We start from the raw sequence: 13,217 nt of genomic DNA, 5'->3' as shown, positions 1-13,217 counted from the left end.
ACTACCGAACTTGAGGGAACCAAATTATAGTTGGATTATACTGGTCTTTGTACACAAATGTACCATTTGGAAGTTTGGATGCTGTATGGCAAAGCAATACACCCATCATTTGCCCCTGCAATTGATGACATGCAAATTTGGTAGAGTACTCTCTTAAACTGACCAATTGAAATATTTCAATCTTTTTACTGGTTGATGATAGGAATCGATCTAGATAAATTGAAAAATATAAAGAATGAAATGAATTTTTGGATTTAATTGACTATTTCTCTTTTTGTAGACTTAATGTCATCATCCAATCAAGTACTACTTTTAATTTACTGGCAAATAGCATGCATTGCATGTGGTTGGAATGAGATTTCAAATTTGTTATCTGAGAGGGAATATTTTCCAATTTTTTTTTTTCAATTGGAAAGGATACGTCTCTAACTTCAGTCGGTGAAAGAATGAAAAACAATGAAAATTAATTGTTTCAACTGAATATTCAATCGTAGAAGATTTCTCCCAAACTTCAATACCTAAAAGATTGAGAATCACTCTGCTTGGCTGATAAAAAGGATTGAAAATTCAATTATTTGACTGAATATTCAGTTAGAAATGATTTGTCCCTAACTGCAATCAGCAAAAAAAATATATTTTGGGGGCCAATTTCCGGGTGTAAGTTATTCAACTAATACTCTCTACCTAAATTTTTGAAGCTGGAATCACGTCATGTTTTTGCTTTTCATAAAGGTGAAAGGTCCGTTCTTGTGTTTACCGTACTGCTTGTTTTGAGTTCCACTCATTCATTGTTTGATCTGTATTCCGATCAGTGAGATCATATTACATAGCGTTTGAGCGATTTTTGTTTTTAATCTTGTGAAATTTGAGCTGTTAATGCAGTTGTGTAGCAACGGTTTCCTCGGTAACTGAATTTAGTGAAATAGTGTCATTATCTAGCTGTGCAGGAATTTAGCATTGATGATTTCTGGTTTAGTAGAGTACATATCAAAGAAGATATCATAGCCTTCCCAGAATCCTTTGCAACATGATACATCACCTCATTTCATCAAATGACACTCCCATTACATTTGCACAGGCTCCATTTGTTTTCATTTTGAGAATCAATTTAGCATGGGTTGATAGTCAAAAAATAAACATATTTTGCAAGATTTTTGCTGAACCATGAAATGGTATCAGCCTATATGAGTGAATGTTACTAGCTTACTTACTTACTAGCTTACTAGCTTACTTACTTACTAGCTTACTTACTTACTAGCTTACTAACTGACTAACCATTTGGTCTGAAATGGACATATCTCGAAATGCCACGAAGGTGTAACCCCCCAAGTGGTGTCAAATGGAAGAGAAAACATTAAAGAATATAATAAAGAAACACAGGGGTGCTACTGCTAATAGTTTTAAAGTTGTGGTCCATTTTGATTCAGAAGTCGCCTAATTGGGCTACTAAATCACAGATTTGCACTGGGAGACAGCTTGTCTGCTATTTTGATAACAAGCATATTGTTTCCAAGAAAGTGAAGTAAATATTGTGAAATTCCCAAAGTATTATTAAAACAGAGTCAAAAACCACAGTTAGGACCAAACTGGACATGTCTAAGATCGCCCAGTGGAATAGCCCCTTTTGTGGTTAGTATTTAGATCACAGGAAATTACAGTGTCCCATGATGCATTTATGAAAATACACACTAAGGGTATGTGGTAAATGCTATAGTTGCCTCTTATTGCGCAATAATGGTGAATACTTGTGCGGTGGGGGCTTGGTGGTCAAATGTTATTCCTTCCCATGATGCATTGATGAAAATCAATACATACACACTAAGGCTACAAGGTAAATGCTATATAGTTGCTACCAACATTTTGAAATATGTCCGATTGAGCTACAACTTAGTACAAATAATCCTTGATATAAGGGGATCATGAAACATCATCCGAGGTCATCCAAGGTCAAAGGTTAAAACTGCTCGATGTGGCTGTAACTCTGGGAAAACAATCCCGGCACTTGGGGAGTATGAAACAGCAAAGGTCATCTGAGGTCAAAGGTCAGGTCAAATTTAAAGTTGCTCGATGTGCCTGTAACTGGGGAAAACAATCCGCTGCATTTGGGGGAGTATGAAACTGCAAAGGTAAACAGAGGTCAAAGGGAAGGTCAAATTTAGAGTTGCTCCAATCGGGCTGTAACTTGGAAAAAATGATCCCTGACACATGGGGAGTATAAAACCGCAAAGGTCATCTGAGGTCAAAGGTCAGGTCAAATTTAAAGTTGCTCCGATTGGGCTGTACCTCAGGGAAAATGATCCCTGACACTTAGCGAGTATGAAACTGCAAAGGTCATCAAAGGTCAAAGGTCAGGTCAAATGTAAAATTGATCTGATCATGCTGTAACTCAGGGAAAACAATCCCTGGCACTTCCACAAGTATAAAACTGCAAAGGTCATCTGAGGTCAAAGGTCAGGTCAGATTTGAAGTTGCTCCGATCGGCCTAGGCCTATACCACAATATTCTGTCGAAGTCACATGGTTCAGCTATGGTGCGGTAACCGCTCTAGTTTACATTGGCTTCGGATCAGAGAGAGGATCATTTTTAAGATCATGATGATTATTTTCAAATGCCTTAATGGATCAGCCCCCTCTTATATGACTGATCTGCTGGCTCTGTATTGTCCAGCCAGAGCTGGCCTCAGATCCGCCTCTGATACAACACGTCTTTCTGAGATCAACAGTGTCAAATTGCTGAAAACTGCTACAAACAGGTCTTTTGTTCATTCAGCACCACATATTTGGAACAATCTGCCCACTACCATCAGGGAATCAAATACATTGTCTGGTTTCAAAAAGGGTCTAAAAACTTACTTATTTGCTGCTTATGAATAGTTTGTTCCACAGTGGTCATAATTTGTATGTTCTTTGTATTTAATTAATCTGGTTTCATCTTTTGCCATGTTATTTTAATAGAAGCAACAGGTAAATGTCCTGTAATCACAAAAGTATAAAAATTCTTATGGCTAATTTTTCATTGCTCAACCATATTCCTTTTAAAGGAATTTTTATTTATGGGTGTAGTAAAAATGAGATATGGTGCAAGCAAATTACCTTTCTTAAAAAATGAAAATTGGTATATATTGCCAAATTTGCACAATTGACTGCATACAAATTCTAGAGAGAAGTAAACACAGTCATGGTACTAGCTATATTATGACTAATTTCCCAATCTCGATTATTTTATTCACCATAACTTCATCATCTGTCCAGAAAATAGGAAATAAACCAGAAAGAAAAATACCACATTTTCATATTACACCTCATGCCCAGTAACATATACAGTGAAGCCCTGTGTATCAATTACACAACAAGGCACCAACCACTACCTAATTGAATGTGCACGAAAGAAATTGTCAGCGACACTTATGAAAAAAAGAAAGTGTGTTAAATGCCGCCGTGAACCCTGCTGAACATCTGTAATTTACCAAGCCACGTAAATTGATATTCTTTCACCAGAACCCTACCCCAGTTGTTGTGCATCCAGGCAATGTTCATGGTTATTTCCGATTAATGCCAGCGTATTTTAGTCGCCTAGTAATGTTGTGTAGGAGTACATGTATGTGAACTCACAGCAGCAGAAGGGAGTATCCCATCATGCATTGTAGTCTATCTGTTTGCTCCATAGCAAATACATACAAAACATAAGTAAGAGCTGCTTTAGATATTGAGAGCTATGGATAGTTTCACAATACTTTAGAGATCATATTTTTTCAAACAAAAGTCTAAGCTCCCCTGATATAAGCGAGTAATTAAAAGTTGAAGTGAGGGATTTTGTGTACGCTTCAAATGGCATGTGCAGTTTTACTATGGTACTGCAGAGCATGATGGGATACACCTATCAGCTGCTGTGATGTGAACTGGATGGGAAGTGTAAGTGGTTTGAGCTGTAAATGGATTGAGTAAGACTGTTATGAATTTTGTATAGAGGCCTGTGTTGTAGAAGTCAATGTGGAGAACCTGGGGCAGGGTCTCATGTATTCTAGGATGAATGTGATTACAGGAATGAGAATTTTCAGTTTTTAAACTGAATTTTTTTTTTGTAGTCAAAATTTCCACAACTTTATTTAATTTCAACCAGTTGTTAATTTTCATGAATCTTTTTGGTACTTTTGCCCAATTTCACACGCATTTTCAGTTTTTTTGGGTTTTTTTTAGGAAAGTGCAGTCTCATGCCTGTGATTCGCTTATGTGCTCATACCCAGTATGTTAGGTAGCCACCTGTCTGGCCATCATTTTAGACCGGGAGTTTGCTCCTGGGATGAGCAAAATTAATGCCTTTGACAGATGCTTCATTATAATTGTAGGTATTGACAAAGACTTTTGACCATTTTAGTAGACCAGTTTTGCAAAACAGGGCCATAGCAAGACATATTTGAACTCTTTGAACCCCCATGGGCTATAGAGGTCTGGTCCAATTAGGACAGGCATTTTTATTCAAATGATGGGCAAACTTCAATTTTAGCTGAGACCCTGCTCATATCATTGATTTGTTTAGTCACCTTGTGTAGTTCTCCTCTTCGTCAGTTTCTTTCCCTTACTTTACACTCATATGTCTCTTCTTCCCTCTCCTCCAACTGCTCTCTTCACTTCTACATTTTGATGAAAATCCTCCTCCTCTTTATCATAACTGTAAGATGGCCAACTGTGTCAGCAGCATACAATCAACAGCAACAGCAACAGCAAGGCGGCGTCATTACTAGTACTAGCTACCACCACCACATCCATGATCATTGTCTTTATAGTCATCATTATAGTCATGTTACTGTCATTACCATTTACCACCATTGTCTCATTCAATCTCTCACCCTCTTCCTACTTTTCATGTTGTGCATCTTTGGACAGCTTTTATGTGGATTTCTATGAAACCTCTCCTACCAGACAGTGCCAGACGAGATTACAGTTGTTGTGTTGGGGTTAGTCAGCTGAACTATCAGCCGTGAAATTATTGTTAGGCATTTCAGAGGATACTTTATAGCCTAATCGTTAATTTGTTATATTATAAAGCAGACTGCAATGAGTCTATTAGATTAAAAAAAACATCAAAACAGTATTTTAGTGCAAACCAACCTTAGACTGTGCTCACTTCATATATTGCATGAAAATGGCTCATTAGCATGCATGTTGTTCCACTCAATTGGTAGTGTCGATGATGTACATTTATGAGACTGTTATGCATCGTTGAAAGCGACATAGAACGGAAGAGGACATGCAATTTGTCAAGTGTCTTGTTGGAAACCTGAGATGCATGAGGTTTTTGGTACCATTTGCTCTACTCTCTACATTCTAGACTTAAGTGGAGCGAGTTTAAACATGGAGAACTAACAATTACTAGAGACAGCTAAAGGTTAACTTTACTTTAAATTTGATAAGACTTAAGAAATAATAATGTGGCTCAGTATTGAGTCCTGGGCTGATATTCATAAAACCACGCTAGGCCTAGTTGACAGCTAAAATTGACTTTAGCAAGCTGCTAAGCCTAGCTGATTGCTAATTCTTATTCATAAAACCCAGTTAGAGTTAGCAACATTCTAAAATTTTGCCAAAACTTAGAGTTGATCTGGGGCAGCGCTAAGTCACTAGTTGACAACTAGTCTTAATGATTTTGAACTAAGTTTGACATGATTTATTGTTTTAATTTCATATTAACTGTTGTCAATTATGAAAAATAATGTTCTCAGAATATTCTGTTTCTGAGGTCTTCAGTGTGTTTTACACATAAGAAACTGTCTTAAAAACACACAACAAATTTAGGGTGAATGAATAAACATTGAACTAAGCCAGTATTGTTTAACCAAATTTGCACAAGAAAAATGATTATGATATAGCAAGTAATCTTTAGTTAAGCAGATATGTTCAATCGAAGCAATTCTGTTCAATTGTTTGATACGTAAAATATATATTTTGGAGACATGTTACCAATGTTCTCTTTGGTAAAGATGCATGACTTATTTTCAATAACAAATTATATGTCAATTTGATAAAGATAAATCATGCTTGGCTTTTGTCAGGACAACAAGCAAGATATATCATATGCTATTAAATTATCTAATATTATTTACACAGTGTTGCTCATGAAGCTAAATGAGCAGCGTTAAGTGGATGCATGTTGTTTTCTATTTGATGAAGCAATATAGTATGTATAGTATGTTTTTACAACAAACCAAGGACTTAACATGTATATGAACTTTACTTGTTCAGAGTATCTTTTTAATTTAATTTGCGTAACAACCTTGTAGGCCTATATAGCTTACAAAATACACATGTAATTTTATTAACGAAATCTCAATGAAGACCATCAGCAATGAGTCATTACATTTTGATCATTTTGACTGTGGTTCAGAGCTCAAGTATAATAGACATGTATTATATAAGCCTATTGTATTAGATGTTACACAACTGTTGAAGGCCATATCACCCAAAACACCCAAATAAGTTATCAGCTAAATATTTCTAGTTGATAGCTAGTTAGCAAAGTGTTTAGCAAGGTTTTATGAATAAGAAATTAGTTGATTGCTACGTAGCTATCAACTAGTGGATTTAGCATCTTGCTAAGCACTAGTTGGTTGCTAATTTAGCAAGGCTTTATGAATATCGGCCCAGGGCTGATATTCATAAAACCACGCTTAGGCCTAGTTGACAGCTAAAATTGACTTTAGCAAGCTGCTAAGCCTAGCTGATTGCTAATTCTTATTCATAAAACCCAGTTAGAGTTAGCAACATTCTAAAATTTTGCCAAAACTTAGAGTTGATCTGGGGCAGCGCTAAGTCACTAGTTGACAACTAGTCTTAATGATTTTGAACTAAGTTTGACATGATTTATTGTTTTAATTTCATATTAACTGTTGTCAATTATGAAAATAATGTTCTCAGAATATTCTGTTTCTGAGGTCTTCAGTGTGTTTTACACATAAGAAACTGTCTTAAAAACACACAACAAATTTAGGGTGAATGAATAAACATTGAACTAAGCCAGTATTGTTTAACCAAATTTGCACAAGAAAAATGATTATGATATAGCAAGTAATCTTTAGTTAAGCAGATATGTTCAATCGAAGCAATTCTGTTCAATTGTTTGATACGTAAAATATATATTTTGGAGACATGTTACCAATGTTCTCTTTGGTAAAGATGCATGACTTATTTTCAATAACAAATTATATGTCAATTTGATAAAGATAAATCATGCTTGGCTTTTGTCAGGACAACAAGCAAGATATATCATATGCTATTAAATTATCTAATATTATTTACACAGTGTTGCTCATGAAGCTAAATGAGCAGCGTTAAGTGGATGCATGTTGTTTTCTATTTGATGAAGCAATATAGTATGTATAGTATGTTTTTACAACAAACCAAGGACTTAACATGTATATGAACTTTACTTGTTCAGAGTATCTTTTTAATTTAATTTGCCGTAACAACCTTGTAGGCCTATATAGCTTACAAAATACACATGTAATTTTATTAACGAAATCTCAATGAAGACCATCAGCAATGAGTCATTACATTTTGATCATTTTGACTGTGGTTCAGAGCTCAAGTATAATAGACATGTATTATATAAGCCTATTGTATTAGATGTTACACAACTGTTGAAGGCCATATCACCCAAAACACCCAAATAAGTTATCAGCTAAATATTTCTAGTTGATAGCTAGTTAGCAAAGTGTTTAGCAAGGTTTTATGAATAAGAAATTAGTTGATTGCTACGTAGCTATCAACTAGTGGATTTAGCATCTTGCTAAGCACTAGTTGGTTGCTAATTTAGCAAGGCTTTATGAATATCGGCCCAGAGGTTTACTATCAAAATTAATATCAAGGCTGACAGCCCTGCTATTCTAAACTTCTTTCAAATGTTGTACCAGGGCTCTATTCATCAGTCAGATATTCTCTGGAATTTGGATTGAGACTCCTTGCAAGCTCCTTGCAGTAACTGAGCACCAAGTTTGCACAGGTATCTGTTCAGCAATAAATTGTAACCATTGATACAAATGAGTAGAGGGAGGTAGTCTATCTTGAGTGAATGCAGTTCAAAACAGGGCACAAACTGGTGGCACCAGAATTTTTATCTGAGCAAATTTGTCTTTGGGTAATTCTGGAAATTGACTGGGGTGCATAGTTCAAGATGGGGGGGGGGGGGGCTTTGAATCTTCCCACCTCCCAGGCGTCACAAGTGGGCTTGAACCTGCAACCATATGTCAAGTTGTAAACCTAATTATGTTAAAAGTGGTTATTTGATCATATCAGTGCATTGCATAAAATTGCATCTTATACAATCCAACATGCCAGCACTGCAAGTACAGATACTTGTAATCCCAGGTTGTAATCCACTGAAGAATTAAGATTAAGATATTGGATTAGCATTATTTCTACTGGGAGACAAACTCAGGATTAGGCTCAGGGTAAGGATTAAGACTGAAATAAAGCCTAAGGTGCAGTTTCTGGTATTGATTGAAATGGATTAGCAGGTATTTGGTTAAGTAGATGCAAGGAGCATATCATACCAGAGAAGATACCGTACCCTTCCCAGAATCCTTTGTAATATGATGCATCACCTCACAACATCAAATGACAGTCCTGTTCCCTTTGTTTTCATGTTGAGGAAATAGACTTTGCTTAACTTGGGTCGATAGTCAAGGAATAAACACATTTTGCAAAATCTGGATGTGCTCTGTGCATCGAGGTACCAATTGTCACTATCAACCCATGTTGCACTAGATAGCAAATCAGTACTAAAATTGAAATGGAAGAAATGCATTGTGGGAAGTGTAAGATGTCTTCTCTGATATCATACCACTACATCAAATTATAGATAGCGGTAGTGAAAGAAAACCAGTTGTTAATTTTTCACGAATCTTATGACCTAGAAATACGGGGCATACAGTCATCTTGTAGCAATCAAATTTCCTCTTTTTAAAAGTATTCTGAAGATTGTCTTTCATATAAGGAGTTTTCAACTCGACAAACATTTCCTGCCCACCTCTCCCGTTATAAATTGTGTACTGTGTGTGATGTTGCCGTTAGTTACCGCATGGTGACATGACAGTTACATAGGCTCTTGTCAATTTTGATCAGTTGGGATTCAAAAGTGGTAGAGAAATCAGTGATTTTTTTTGAGTTAGTGAAATTGGAGCAATTATACGGTGATGAATACTGCATGCATCTATAGACACGTTGGGGTCTGATCTTAGATTAAATTTGAGACGTTTTGAAGTATGTGTGATAAAATTGAGAGAAGAGGCGTGTTTCTCAAATATTCTGATGATTGTGGGTATGTATCACTATCTTTAACAAACACTGATGAACTTTCAAATTTCGCACTCAAACATGATCTATCACCATTACAATTACCCTGCTCCCGCTCCTGCTCCTCTTCCACCTCCTCTTCCTCCTCCTCAACCATCATCATCATCATCATCTTCATCATCACAATTACCCCACTCCTCCTTCCTTCTCCTCCTCCTCAAATCCTCCTCCTCAACCATCATCATCATCATCTTCATCATCACAATTACCCCACTCCTCCTTCCTTCTCCTCCTCCTCAAATCCTCCTCCTCAACCATCAACATCATCTTCATCATCACAATTACCCCACTCCTCCTTCCTTCTCCTCCTCCTCTTCCTCTTCCTCCTCTTCCTCCTCTTCCTCACTCTCCTCCTCCTAATCACCATCATCATCATCATCATCATCATCATCATCATCATCATCATCATCATCATCATCATCATTATTGCTAACATGTCATCATTTTCTACATCAACATCTTTAACATCTTTATTTTCATCATTACATTGTTGACATCATTGTCATTGCATCACCGTCACCATCATTTCCTCCTCGTCCTAGTAATTACCCTCCTCCTAGTTATCCTCATTGTCATATACAATATCATCCTTGTCTTCATCTTCAAAGACATAGCACAATTACATTGCACATTGCATAAATTACTCAGTGCATACAACCTGTCCCCTAAAATAATCATCAAAAAATATGATAGGAATTACAATAAATTCCAAAATAACTGGAAAGAAAAAGAGCAAGGTACACCAACTTGATATGGGAAAACAAGTAAAATACAGGCTACAATCCCCCCAAAATGTCTAATTGTCTTTAGGGGAAAATGAATCCCCCACTCTCCTGTGCAATGTTGAGATGTACATTTGTGCAAATGTGTTGAGTGTGTCTCCAAAGTGTCGCAACATTGAATGTTGGGGGCGGGGAAGGGAAAGTGTTAAAAGGCCCAGATTTCTTTTATTAAAGATGCCTAAAGTGTTCCAAGGACTTTTTTCGAGGATTGTAGATGGTACGTAGAAGGGGACAAAAAACAACGAATGTAGGCATAGAAGTAGGTCGAGTTCAATAGCCAAAAATTCAAAAATAAAAAGTTTGTCTAATTCTTTACATAATTCATTTTGGCATCTTAAAAAGAAAATCAAATTGAGTAACATCACCACACATACTGGTGTTTTCAAATTATGCATGTGCCCTGGTTAATTAGAGTGCTCTACCTGAGTCTCTCATATAAGACAATGCCAGATGGAAACAAGAGATGCACTATGTGTAAAATGATCAAATTAGTAAACATACTGATATACCCTGGCTGCTTGGTTGGATGGTTTCAAGGCATAAGGCAAAGGTCTATATGCAGGGATAATATGGCTTCACAAAAATGAAAGCTGCCTTATGTTAAATGATTAATTTGTTAAGCATGCTATCATCATTGTCTGCTGTGTTGATGTGATGATTGCAAGGAAAGGGGTACAGGTGCATTGTGCAACAGAATGTGAAAGCTGCTGCATGTTAAGAGATCTTTTTAGCACTCATGTGAAGTGCAATCACAGACCCTGGATTGTAAATAATGAGGGGGTGGGGCTGAGAGATTAAAATAGGCTGATTTAGCATAATTCTTGCAAATTGGCGGGCCCCTCCAACCCTGTTGTGTCATGGTTGGGTGGCTGCAAGGCAGAAGTATTATGTGTGTGTCTGCATTGATTATCATATTAAAATTATTATACATCTAAAGACTTGAAACTTGAAAGCACTCTGGTTTTTTAGGACCAATACCTATTGTCCATATAGTATACACACACACACACAGACACCCCACATATTTGTAAAGACTTGCAAACAAGGACCTACTTTTTCCTATCTAACTGAAGTCCTTGCACACCCAAAGGTAAGTTCCAAACAGTGGACAAAGTTTTACTGTCCAACTGAGACATAACCCTGCATCGACGAACATGACAATTATCTTATGCTGGTAGGTAGAGGGAAGCGTGGATGTTCTCAGCTGCTATGCTATTTTTGTGCATCCTCGTTACCAGTCTTTATAAATGCACACACCCTTCCCCACACCCCACCCTCCTGTTGTATTCTTCCCAGGACTGTAGTCATGTTCACATTTGGAGTTACACCCGGCGTAAACTTACGCTAACATTGATCAAAATTCCACAAATATTTTCCCTACTCCTACCGCGTGTCCACACCTAGCCTACTTCTAGCACTACGCCGACTAGTTCTACCAAGCATTCACTTCTGGTCGGCCTAAACAATGGCTACCACTTCCGGTGTTTCTGTGACCTTTTTTCAACCACGAGATAAGTAATTTCTTAGTTCTTACCAACAAAAGGTCAAACTTACACTGGGTACCAGGTGTAACCTTCGTTCACATTACAATTTATGCCTGGCGGAGGTTACACTCAGCTCGCTACTCCTGACTTTTGTCAGGAGTAAATCGTCGGATGTACGCCTGGCGGAACTTACGCTGACCATCGTTCACACTGCACCTACTCCTGCCTACTGCTGGCAGCACCTACCGCTACTCCTAGCAACTTGTGCCGACCAAGTTCCGCCGGGCGTACGTCCGACAATATGAACACGACTAATGTGTTAATCACACATAATTATTCCCAGGAGCTTAAGAATTGCTATGTGAGGACATGTTTGATGACACATTACCTTTTTGTGGACACACATTTCAGTTTGGTGTCCTCCGAAAGGTGGTGATACATGGATGTGTCTGTGTTTGTACCCAGTGCTTTAACATTTTAAATAGAACAAAACTTGAATCCATTTTTGTTAAAAAATATGTGAAATTGAAGACGGAGATCTGCAATACACACGTTGCAGTGCAAAAAAATTATTTTTGGACCAACAGGGCATCATATTGAAGGGTAGAAATTTAAAGAGTAGAAGACTCCTCCCTGTCCATCTCTGCCTAGACACACCTGACTAGGAATGAAAAGAAACGCAAGACATTTTTGAAAACACACTTCCAGTTATGAAAATAGACGGAAACGCAACCCGTCGTCATGAAAATAGACAAGATAACTATGTCTCCTCTCTCCATTTGTAACTTTAATTTCCTCTCACATGTGTAATTCTTTAGCTCTCTAATACGCCCAGAGATCAAGACTGTGATATTCGACATGGAGATATATTACCTACGATATGCTCCATTGTTATCATTGATAATAAAACCACTTTCCATCTCGCCTGAGCGCTTTAGGCATCATGCAGCTACAAGAGAGAAAAAGACATCGGGGTTGAACGCACGATAACTCCTCTTCTTTCTCAAGTTCTTGTCTCACGGCAACCGGCAAATGGGCGATGTCATCGCGCTACCAAAATGTATCAATTCCCCCTCATGATGTTTTAATGTAATCAAGTTTTTTTTAAAGGATTTTTTGAATTTGATTTTATCCTGTTTCTTAAGGCTTATTAAAGGATGCTTAATATGGATAATGTGGAAAGAATATCAGTGTTTACGAGAAATTGATCAGGGTGTTGTTAATTAAGTCGATTTTGAAAGAGAATAAAAAAGTGAAAAGACTTTGTGATTTTTTTTAAAGTGTAATTTGAGTCACCTGTGGATAGGATATTACAACATGCTTGAAGGGTTGGTGTGGATTCACTATGAGCAGAAATAGCATCACCTCATAATGCATGGTTCCATACAAGCCATTTAACAGTATAAGCTCAAAAATTGACCTCATGATGCGAGGGTTGATTTTGTGTACTTTCTACTTTAAAAGGTCATTGTATGCATCTTCCAAGATTATACCATGTTGAATTTTTCAGAGAGGTTTTTATGCAGTGGCATCAATGGATAGGACATTGGGCTATTCCATCTGAAATCCATATACCCACTGTGGAAGATATGACCTTTCTCCCA

The 13,217-nt window shown here is 37.2% G+C and overlaps 1 protein-coding gene across 1 annotated transcript in view; it reads left to right on the top strand.

Annotated features, from left to right (window-relative positions):
• The window catches only part of LOC140143866 (dystrophin-like), a 404,491-nt gene that overhangs the window by 236,158 nt on the left and 155,116 nt on the right, over positions 1–13,217 (top strand). The gene's annotated exons all lie outside the window — the stretch shown is intronic.

This window comes from Amphiura filiformis, unplaced genomic scaffold (genome assembly GCF_039555335.1).
Source record: "Amphiura filiformis unplaced genomic scaffold, Afil_fr2py scaffold_30, whole genome shotgun sequence".
NCBI lineage: Eukaryota > Metazoa > Echinodermata > Ophiuroidea > Amphilepidida > Amphiuridae > Amphiura > Amphiura filiformis.
Note: the sequence above shows the minus strand (reverse complement) of the source record. Positions and strands in the feature narration are given on the sequence as shown.